This window comes from Erpetoichthys calabaricus, chromosome 14 (genome assembly GCF_900747795.2).
Source record: "Erpetoichthys calabaricus chromosome 14, fErpCal1.3, whole genome shotgun sequence".
Classification (NCBI taxonomy): Eukaryota; Metazoa; Chordata; class Cladistia; order Polypteriformes; family Polypteridae; genus Erpetoichthys; species Erpetoichthys calabaricus.
Genome location: NC_041407.2, coordinates 74103924 through 74115464, shown reverse-complemented (window position 1 = coordinate 74115464; position 11541 = coordinate 74103924). Strand labels below are relative to the sequence as shown.

The 11541-nt window shown below is 41.0% G+C and overlaps 1 protein-coding gene across 5 annotated transcripts in view; it reads left to right on the top strand.

Moving 5' to 3' along the window:
* Window positions 1-595: 595 nt before the first annotated feature.
* thrap3a (thyroid hormone receptor associated protein 3a) overlaps window positions 596-11541 on the top strand; it is a 74274-nt gene continuing 63328 nt past the window's right edge. Inside the window, exon 1 of one of the 5 annotated variants that reach the window (XR_007933501.1) lies at window positions 596-882. The gene's annotated coding sequence lies outside the window, so the exon portion shown is untranslated. The remainder of the gene's footprint in view (window positions 883-11541) is intronic. The other 4 variants (XM_051919079.1, XM_028819832.2, XM_028819836.2 and 1 more) reach the window with 4 other exon arrangements.

The window sequence follows — 11541 nt, the reverse complement described above, 5'->3', positions numbered from 1 at the left end:
TGAATTATAACAAATGAGTTAACTAAAACTAAACCCCTAAAATATATAGCTTTAGTAGTAAATAAATTAGTTCTAAATATAAAATATAAGCGAAACTCCAGGACAAGAGCGGATTACCCCTGCATTTGACGAGTGAAGTACACGGATGTAAAATGATAACAACAGCAGCAGGCAGTATCTTTGCGAAATAACATAAATATTCCGAAATGATCCAGTTCTTAAGTGAAATACTGCAATATTTTTTCAGTAAATGTGTTCCTAAAAATGCAGATCAGACTGTTGTAAAGTTTTCTAAACAAGAACATAAAGGATTTGAAAAGCATTTAACTAAAACTCATCAGGAAAAAAGCAGCACTTCAATTCATAGGAATTGATTTTCAAGAATATCCAAAAATGTGAAATTCCACTATATGGTCTGGTTAGGATATTTCACCTGTATGCAGCACTGTAGAGAGATGCCATTTTGTGGTCTTCCTTCTCTTTGGGGTTTGGTTTCGTTTCGTTTCTTTTCTTTTCTTTCTCATTGGCCCACAATGGCGCGTTAAAAGGACTCTGCCTTTAAGAGGGTAGTAGGCGGGGCCAATTGCGTCATATGCAACTTGTTTGACAGAAAAAAACAGGAAGGAAATTCGACCTCTATCTTCTCAGTCATTGTAGACGTTGAAAAAAGGCATCCGGACTTTTTGTTTCATTTAGAGGTACTGTTTTGCATCGTACTGCAGGAGTATTAATAAAGGTATCTGCAGGTTATATGAGATAAAATATAAATAAAAAATACCCACAAAACCCTTTTCGGTGTTCGACGTCAACTAGTGGCGGACCGTGTGGATGACAAGTGTCGACAGGCGGGCGAAAACCAAACGATCCGCGTTTAAACTGAAAGTAGGTAACCTTTTTGTTTTAAAATTCATGATCTTTGAACTGCCCTTTTCGGCCCAACAACCCATGTTTAATCGGTGGATTTTATTGAAGTTTTTGTTTGATTTGTAATCATTATAAAGTGAGCGTGCTAGGTCGTGCGTCAATGTGAGTTGTAAGTAATTGAATAACTTAATAAATTACGTGGGGTGTGTAGTTTTGGATCATTCAGCTGATTTTTTAAAACTTTGTGTAAAATAGAAAGTAAAAAAATCATTTCTTTCCCGTTAAATTAAGAAAACCTGAATTAGCATTGCCTTGGCCTAGCTTTTAGGTTACGGCACCGTCTCCTAGTTGCGAAGTACGCCGTATTTATACCTACATGTAGTATGTAGCGCATGAGTGAAATCTTTAAAAAGTAAACAGTAAAAGAAGTTCGTATAATGTGGTTAGGTATTCACATTAAGCGTATGTTATTTTTTTTTACTGAATTATTTAGCATATGCACGGCCTTATCGCCTCCAGGTAATGAAGATTATGAGGGAGTAGTAAGTGTTTGAAAGTGGGGGGAGCGTGTGGGTTGTTAAGATAATTTTAGTCTGATTTAGTAAGGTGAAAGGTAAGCTTTGGCGAGTGTATGTGAACAAACATTTAATTGTCCCTGCTATCAAAGTGGAGGTCTCTTTAAATGACCCAATTACCGCGTTGCGTTGCTTTAGCTACAGAGACTAAACGCTGGGTATCAAGCTTTCTTTGTGACATTTGCTGTGATGTAGATCACATCAGGTTAGTGTTGGCAAAAGTGCTTAAAGCAGGTTGACAAAGTAAATTAACCCCAGAGGAAGTTAATTAGGTTAAATTCCAAGAAATATTTGCTGTTTTATAGTTACTTTAACATGTACAGTTCACCTTATCACAGGAAACAGAAAGTACAATTCTGTTACTTTAATACTGTTAAGAGTTTAGATATGTGGTTAATGGCACAACATCTTATGTTCGCAAAGTTTATTTTATACGTTTTTCAAAGAACACTGCAGTGGACTGTGCAGCCAGTTTATTACTGATTCAAATCTTGTAAAAATGGAAAGAGTAATGTCTTCATTTGAAAGATTTTGTATATGATTAGACATGTATCTTCATAACCTGATGGTTACATGCCATATGCTTCTAAACATTAAACTAGTTTCATGACTCTTTATAGCAAACATTTCGTAGTATGCTGTTAGTGTATATGTTTAATTTTTTCTTTGGATGCTAGTTTTAAAATGTACTTTTACTCTTTGCCATTGCCTAGATAGTTGAGTGTGTATTTCAAAACTTTGTTTTTAACTTCACAACTCCCTTAGTTTTCAGATGTACACTTTTATTCTTATTATGCTCAATGTTCAGTACATTTATAATAATATGGTTGTTTATAGTTAAACGGTGTACCGCTGTCCTGCCATACAATGATCACATCGTGTTATGCAGAATATCACAATTGTAAGCTTTGAACAGCGACAAATGGGTTTCATGACTTATTTTGACAGTATGCTTTAGGAGAAAAAAAACAAAAAAAAAAAACCTTTTAGGCCATGCCATAATCTCTCATCAAAGCTGTGGTTTAACTTTTTGAAACGGGCCATGGTGACATCTAGAAGTAATAAAGAGTAATAATAGTAGATCATTTCATCTTAGACTTAATTTACATCTTGATGCAATATTCTTTTGGTCACATTTCTTCTTATGTTTTTATTCATACTGCTTAGTGAACTGAGTTTTTCTCATGTTGAGCTTGAGAGCTAATCGCTTGATTATAGGATTTAAGCCCAGATATTGTGGATTCTTTTATAATATGAGGTTGTTCCAATTTTTTTTTTTGTCATTTGGTCTATCTAACATAATAACTTCCAACCTACTTCTTTTGTTCCACATCAGGACTGCCCAGAGCCTATCCTGTACAGTACTGAGTACACAGGTGGAAACAGATATAGACAGGACACTGTCTGCTGCAGGGGCCACTTGCACAAACTTCCATATTTGCACCCTGGAAGGACCAACTTCCATTAGTCGGTTGATGTATCATTTTCCATGTACTTCTTTAGATAGGTGGACGGTGTAAATCCATGCCGACATGGGGAGAACATGCAAACTTTACTTTAATTTGCTAGTCTGAACATTAGAGCAATCCTGATCCTAAAAATCAAAATAAGTTTAAGCATTAAAGATGCTGTGATGGCATAATTTTTATACTACAATATTTAATTTTGTGCACAAGATAATGTTGTGCTAATTAGTTGAAAATTGAGATACTCAATATCTGAATCATGGGATACACAGTATAAATTTGACAAAGTATTGTAACCAAAAAAAATAGTTTCTTTTTTTAAAAGGATCATAAAGGTTTTAGTTGTAAATGAGTAGTGTATATTAAGGTAGTAGAACAATGTTTGTTGCCCCCATTATTGTCAATATAATCTATGAAATACATTGTGCAAGCCTATTGCCCTTATTTTGTACAGCTAAAGAACTTAAGTGAAATTAAGTCTGGGTACTCAGCATTGATATTTTATTAGCTAAAAATGAACCAAAAATGTCCAATTGAGCAGAAACCGAATGAGAACCACATTAACTTTAGTTCATAAAACTCATAGATGCTTATCCCTTAAATGCTAAAATGGGCAAGCTCTCTGATTCAGTCTGAACTCCTTCAACAATAACCTTAAATCAGAAGTCTTCAGTATTTTCTTCCCAGGCATCTTTGTATGTAACTAGGGAGAAGTCTGGTAATTCATAAGGGGGTTATGTATACAAAAATATTCCAGTGTTCGTTGATACTTTCAGGGAAGGTCCAGGAAAATAGTACATGATCCACATGTGACAGCTCAGTTTTTGAAGCTTATCTAGTAAATTTTCCAAAAATACGCACCCTGTATCTGTGAATGAAGTTCATCATGTTTTTCACATAGTTCTATGAGAAAATACAAACATTGTTTTAAGCTTGCAGTCAAAGTGATGTGACTGGTAGACGCTGGAGGCAAATTGAGCAGATAGTCAGCAAAGCTGTGGCAGTTCACTGACTTACTGGCATGCGTGCTTACAGTGATGTCAATAACCTGACCTCTTGGAGCAAACCTCATCTGAAACAGGAAATGTATTCATTGATTGATGCAATTCTGGTGTGTGTGTCTAATGCTCCAGTGTGTGAAATGGGTAACTAATTTGATGAAGTTCCAGGACTAGTGTAGTCAGAGTATTTGGAAACCTCCTTTCTCCATAAATGTTAAGCAATGCAAGTTTATCATAGCTATTGCTTCTGAGACTGCTGGGTAGCGGGTATATTTAAATTTTACTCTTAAAAACATTACACCTAACATAGAGTATAAAACAAACAAAAACAACTAGGGCTGCCACTACTGATTATTTTGAAAATGATTCTGTTGACTAGTTTCTTGATTCATTGATTAGCAAGTAATTTTACATAGATACTTTATTAATCCCCAGGGGAAATTCACATACTCCAGCAGCAGCATACTGATAAAAAAGCAATATTACATTAAAGAGTGATAAAAATGCAGGTATAACAGACAGTAACTTTGTATAATGTTAACGTTTACCCCCCCAGGTGGAATTGAAATGTCGTATAGTGTGGGGGAGGAACGATCTCCTCAGTCTGTTAGTGGAACAGGACAGTGACAGCAGTCTGTCGCTGAAGCTGCTCCTCTGTCTGGAGATGATACTGTTCAGTGGATGCAGTGGATTCTCCATGATTGACAGGAGCCTGCTCAGCGACTGTCACTCTGCCATGGATGTCAAACTGTCCAGCTCCATGCCTACAATAGAGCCTGTCTTCCTCACCGGTTTGTCCAGGCGTGAGGCGTCCCTCTTCTTTATGCTGCCTCCCCAGCACACCACCGCGTAGAAGGGGGCGCTCGCCGCAACCGTCTGATAGAACATCTGCAGCATCTTATTGCAGATGTTGAAGGATGCCAGCCTTCTAAGGAAGTATAATTGGCTCTGTCATCTCTTGCACAATTGGATTCTCCATAACGAACACCATGTTCAAGCATAGGGGTGTTCATATGTGCACTTGGCACCAGGACACCTAGGCCTCAGTTCGATGATCGACTTTGTGGTTGTGTCGTCGGACTTGCGGCCACATGTCTTGGACACTCGGGTGAAGAGAGGGGCGGAGCTGTCAACTGATCACCACCTGGTGGTGAGTTGGCTTCGATGGTGGGGAAGGATGCCGGTCAGGCGTGGTAGGCCCAAACGTGTTGTGAGGGTCTGCTGGGAACGTCTGGCAGAGCCCCCTGTCAGAAGTAGCTTCAACTCCCACCTCCGGCAGAACTTCGACCATATCCCGAGGGAGGTGGGGGACATTGAGTCCGAATGGGCCATGTTCCGTGCCTCTATTGTTGAGGCAGCTGACCGGAGCTGTGGCCGTAAGGTGGTCGGTGCCTGTCGTGGCGGCAATCCCCGAACCCGTTGGTGGACACCGGCGGTGAAGGATGCCGTCAAGCTGAAGGAGGAGTCCTACAGGACCCTTTTGTCCTGTGGGACCCTGGAGGCAGCTGATAGGTACCAGCAGGCCAAGCGGAATGCGGCTTTGGTGGTTGCTGAGGCAAAAACTCGGGCGTGGGAGGAGTTTGGGGAGGCCATGGAGAACGACTTTCGGACGGCTTCGAGGAGATTCTGGTCCACCATCCGGCGTCTCAGGAAGGGGAAGCAGTGCAGTGTCAACACTGTATATGGTGGGGATGGTGCGCTGCTGACCTCGACTCGGGACGTTGTGGGTCGGTGGGGGGAGTACTTCGAAGACCTCCTCAATCCCATTAACATGCCTTCCAATGAGGAAGCAGAGCCTGGGGACTCAGGGGTGGGCTCCCCCATCTCTGGGACTGAGGTCACCGAGGTGGTCAAAAAACTCCTTGGTGGCAGGGCCCCAGGGGTGGATGAGATACGCCCGGAGTTCCTCAAGGCTCTGGATGTTGTAGGACTGTCTTGGTTGACACGCCTCTGCAACATCGCATGGACATCAGGGACAGTGCCTCTGGATTGGCAGACCGGGGTGGTGGTCCCCCTCTTTAAGAAGGGGGATCAGAGGGTGTGTTCCAACTACAGAGGGATCACACTCCTCAGCCTCCCTGGAAAAGTCTATTCAGGGGTCCTGGAGAGGAGGGTCCGTCGGATAGTCGAGCCTCGGATTCAGGAGGAACAGTGTGGTTTTCGTCCTGGTCGTGGAACAGTGGACCAGCTCTATACCCTTAGCAGGGTCCTGGAGGGTGCATGGGAGTTTGCCCAACCAGTCTACATGTGTTTTGTGGACTTGGAAAAGGCATTCGACCGTGTCCCTCGGGGAATCCTGTGGGGGGTACTCCGAGAGTATGAGGTACCGGCCCCCCTGATAAGGGCTGTTCGGTCCCTGTACGATCGGTGCCAGAGCTTGGTCCGCATTGCCGGCAGTAAGTCGAACCCGTTTCCAGTGAGAGTTGGACTCCGCCAGGGCTGCCCTTTGTCACCGATTCTGTTCATAACTTTTATGGACAGAATTTCTAGGCGCAGCCAGGGCGTTGAGGGGGTCCGGTTTGGTGGGCTCAGGATTGGGTCACTGCTTTTTGCAGATGATGTTGTCCTGTTTGCTTCATCAGGCCGTGATCTTCAGCTCTCTCTGGATCGGTTCGCAGCCGAGTGTGAAGCGGCTGGGATGAGAATCAGCACCTCCAAATCCGAGACCATGGTCCTCAGCCGGAAAAGGGTGGAGTGCCCTCTCAGGGTTGGTAGCGAGATCCTGCCCCAAGTGGAGGAGTTCAAGTATCTCGGGGTCTTGTTCACGAGTGAGGGAAGAATGGAGCGTGAGATCGACAGGCGGATCGGTGCGGCATCCGCAGTAATGCGGGCGCTGCATCGGTCTGTCGTGGTGAAAAAGGAGCTGAGCCGCAAGGCAAAGCTCTCAATTTACCAGTCGATCTATGTTCCTACCCTCACCTATGGTCATGAGCTATGGGTAGTGACCGAAAGAACGAGATCGCGAATACAAGCGGCTGAAATGAGTTTCCTCCGCAAGGTGTCTGGGCTTTCCCTTAAAGATAGGGTGAGAAGCTCAGTCATCCGGGAGGGGCTCAGAGTAGAGCCGCTGCTCTTCCGTATCGAGAGGAGTCAGATGAGGTGGGTCGGGCATCTGATCAGGATGCCTCCTGGACGCCTCCCTGGTGAGGTGTTCCGGGCACGTCTAACCGGGAGGAGGCCCCGGGGAAGACCCAGGACACGCTGGAGGGACTATGTCTCTCGACTGGCCTGGGAACGCCTTGGGATTCTCCCGGAAGAGCTAGAAGAAGTGGCTGGGGAGAGGGAAGTCTGGGCATCTCTGCTCAAGCTGCTGCCCCCGCAGCCCGACCTCGGATAAGCGGGAGACAATGGATGGATGGATGGATGGATGGATCTCTTGCACAAAGCATCAGTATTTTATTTAAATAATTGGGTAGGGTCACCCAAGTTAAATTGGTTTAAGACGAGGGATCAGACGAGGTACAGTTTACATGACTTTTATCAATGACTTTGTAACCAATGCAGTTGGAATTGCAGTATAAAGTATGTGTTTTTTCAGTAAAGCCAGCTTCTCAGCAGTGGCATGTCTGTGAGTGGACAGCTGTGTATTGCTGTACTGCAAACTTTATTTCAGTAAGATCAGCTGCACTAGATTTAAAAATAAATCTTCCCATGTCTGCCTGATCGTTTATTGAATGTGATTTATTTACTGCTTAGTCACTTACGAAGGGGGCACTGGCAGCTGGCAAACCTATTTAGTTTACTGTTTATCAGTTCTATCCAAATAAATACCATGACTTTAACTTTCTTTCCACATTAGTACGAGTATCTAAGTTTAATCAGCTTCACATAGTTAAAGGAATACTTTTGTCTGATGTATAAGTGGGTTACTTGCAGTGGTATGCTGTCTTGACTTGTACTATTTTATGAGAGCATTACTCTTCCAATGTTTGTACATAGAGCTAATGTTATTATGTTTTACATATTGTACAAACAACCATTTTCTCAGTTTCTCTAGTGAAATACTCCCATACAGAGGAGACTTTTTGACATTTTGGAAACATTTCTCTGCAGCTGCCACCGTAATTAGCCTATTCCAAAACTGTGCAGAATTGAATTGGTAACAATTTGGCCACTTTAATGATGTCTCATCAATACTTTTTGTGCTTTCAAAGCTGCCATAGCTTCCTAAATGGTTTTTTTAGTAATAATTTGGTTTTGAAGGATAGACCAAAGTGTTTAAAAAAGGCTAATGTTAGCAAATATTATTTATGCTTGGTCTCTGGTCCAAACTGAGTAATGCACAATGTGACACCTAAAACTATTTTACAGCTGTCGAGTTCAGGTTTGAGAAAGTGCTTCTTGCAGAAATGGAAGCCATTATTGTAATAGTTGTTTATAGTAGACTTTTATGGTCTGCCAAAAGCTGAAAGAACTTCATGATCTCAACATTACTAATTGCCAGGAGCAATTCAGAATAGCACAAGACTGAATTTTTGCCGTTCTATTATATGCTCTATGTTTGTAGTGAGAAGTTAAGCAAAATGATACCTTTTATTGGCTAACTAGAAAGATTACAATAAGCAAGCTTTGGAGGAAAATATGGCCCCTTCTTCAGGCAAGATGTAATACAATTTTGAATATAAGGAAGGACAGTTTCAGATTTTGGCATACCTAGATTTTTTTGAGATCTGTAAAATGACATGTATTAAAACATTGGAAAGGATAATTTGCCAAGAATTTTATTAAGTGATTTTAGCTGTTTACAACACCTTTAGTACCATTGCAGTGTGATATCTTAGAATTGCCATGCACCCTTCAAATGATACTAAAAATAAACATTCTGAAATCAGTATTTCTTTGTGTACTGTTGATTTCCACTTTCTTTTAATGAAAACAGAGTAAGTCTGAATTTTATACGGTAGATTCTGGAACACACTACCATCCACAATTTTCACATATTTCATTCGAAGCCCGATTTTATATTCATAATTTTAAGCAGTCAGTAGAACAAACTTGCAAAGCACCTACATTTTTGGCTAAAATGATATTAAGTAGATACTTGTGGAAAATTAGAGCAGTGCACGAACATGTAGCACTTTCAAAAAGGATCAAGCTTTTAATTGAAGTTCGGACTCGCAACCAGTGAATAAGAGGGAGAGGCGATCTTCATTTCAAACACTTGATCTCGTCTCATATCAATTTTGGATGGAAGATTCTACTAAAATGTTTTTTTTCCCAACAGTTGGGCTGCGAGTGTTTAACGCAAACAACACCTTTGTGAAATCACTCATCATTTTTGGTTACAATGGTCACAAATGTCCCACAAGCATTTTTTTATGCCGCCTTCCTGCTCGCCCACAATAAGTATGATCATGTAGGTGTGGCTTATTAAAACAACAGAACAGAGGATGTTTTACTTGTCAACTGAAAATTAATCGGTTATTTCAGAATTCAAGTTTGAATTTAAATAATGGCCTTTTGTTTGGTACAAATGCAAAAAAGGGGAGACTTGAAAAATACAAGCATCAGGTTGTTATTAACCAGCTAATAATCTCTCAATAGCATATGTCACATACCTGATTTTCTGACAGACCCGATTTATAAAGTATAGATACTGTAGATAGATATACTTTATTAATCCCAAGGGGAAATTCACATACTCCAGCAGCAGCATACTGATAAAGAAACAATATTAAATTAAAGAGTGATAACAATGCAGGTATAACAGACAGACAATATCTTTGTATAATGTTAACGTTTACCCCCCCCCCCCCCCCGGGTGGAATTGAAGAGTCGCATAGTGTGGGGGAGGAACGATCTCCTCAGTCTGTTAGTGGAGCAGGACAGTGACAGCAGTCTGTCGCTGAAGCTGCTCCTCTGTCTAGAGATGATACTGTTCAGTGGATGCAGTGGATTCTCCATGATTGACAGGAGCCTGCTCAGTGCCCGTCACTCTGCCACGGGTATCAAACTGTCCAGCTCCATGCCTACAATAGAGCCTGCCTTCCTCACCGGTTTGTCCAGGCATGAGGCGTCCCTCTTCTTTATGCTGCCTCCCCAGCACACCACCGCGTAGAAGAGGCGCTCGCTGCAACTGTCTGATAGAACATCTGCAGCATCTTATTGCAGATGTTGAAGGACGCCAGCCTTCTAAGGAAGTACAGTCGGCTCTGTCCAGTGTATTCTTATAAAAGCTCATTGTTAGTGTAAATAATACATACCAGGATTATATTGTATTATCAGTTCATGTGGTACTGATATTAATAATAATTTAGTTTTTTTTTTTATGTGCAATATTGTAAGATAAGGTAGTCCAGGAAGATTGTGCAGGATTTCAGAATAAGGTTTAATAAAGAATGACAATCTTATAAAATTCCTTCAGTTTGTTTTTGGATTGAAGGGAGTCTCCCCTTGGCTACAAATAAAATTCTTACCCTGCTTTTGAACATTATTTATTCAAAATTTACACTTGGCAGTAACATAAATTATTTTACCCATCACTTTTCTGCTTCTAACTTAACATCTTTGTTATCAGGACCTTTCAGATTGTGGAACAGGAAGCAGTCACACATGGCCAAGTCTGTAGAACAATGTAGGAGTGGGTATTTCTTTTTGGAATGATAGCAGGAGCATCGTCATGAAGCAGAAGGGGGGTTTGCAGGGCTTTCTTTGTAACTTTTCCATGTTTGATTACTACAGATGTGTGTGGACGTATCACTTCTGATGTGATTCAGATTAGTTGTCTTTATACTTCTTTGACCACTGCCAAAAGTGTGAGTATTTATAGAGATCAAGTTAAGTATGTGACAGTTTATTTTGTAATATAGTAAGTCACTGCAGATGTTACCTCCTTCTGTGTGATATTTGTCCACTCGTATTCTATGCAGTGAAACAGCGAATATTTTATAAAACTTTGCTTGGCAGGGACCTGCTTCTTCTGAGGAAGCAGGAAGTAACATTGTAAACACCACAAATTCATATGCAGTAGTGTTTTTTATCATTAGATGATGTTCTGCTTGCACTGTCATCTTGGGTAAACCACAACATTTACAAACAGAGCTTACCCTACCTGTTCTATATTTTTCCTTTTCTGATGATTGCTGTTTTTTTCCTCATGTTCATCATTGCCAGGACACTTTGCCAACACCAGCACAGTTGACGTAGTCACGTTTAGAAAAAGGGCCCAGAGATTTGGCAGATTTTGTTTACTATTCAGAAGAAGTTTTAGAAAATCAAAGTGTTGAACATCGTACTATTGGCTTTTGCATATTTATTTTTCTTAAATTTGAAATCACAATTTAAATGTTTTGCCCAATCCATGTTAAATTGTGGTTCCTGATTATTATTCCTTGACCAACCTCTCCCTTTCAAAGCAGTAAAATTTTGTATTGTGCCATAAATAGAGTCTTGTCTTACAGACACAATTGGAGGGTAGAGTAGGTCTCTAGTATGCACTGTACTTAGCGACTGACTTTGCATATTGATAGACATCTGGCAGTAACATATATCCGAGAGCTGGACAATCACATAGGATATACCACTTAATGATGTCATGCCCTAGTAGGGATAGGTTTATGTGTATGAGTTTGTTTTTCCATATGCTATTCAACATACATCTGCCTTTCATTTGCTGTGTAGTTATTATAAATTTCA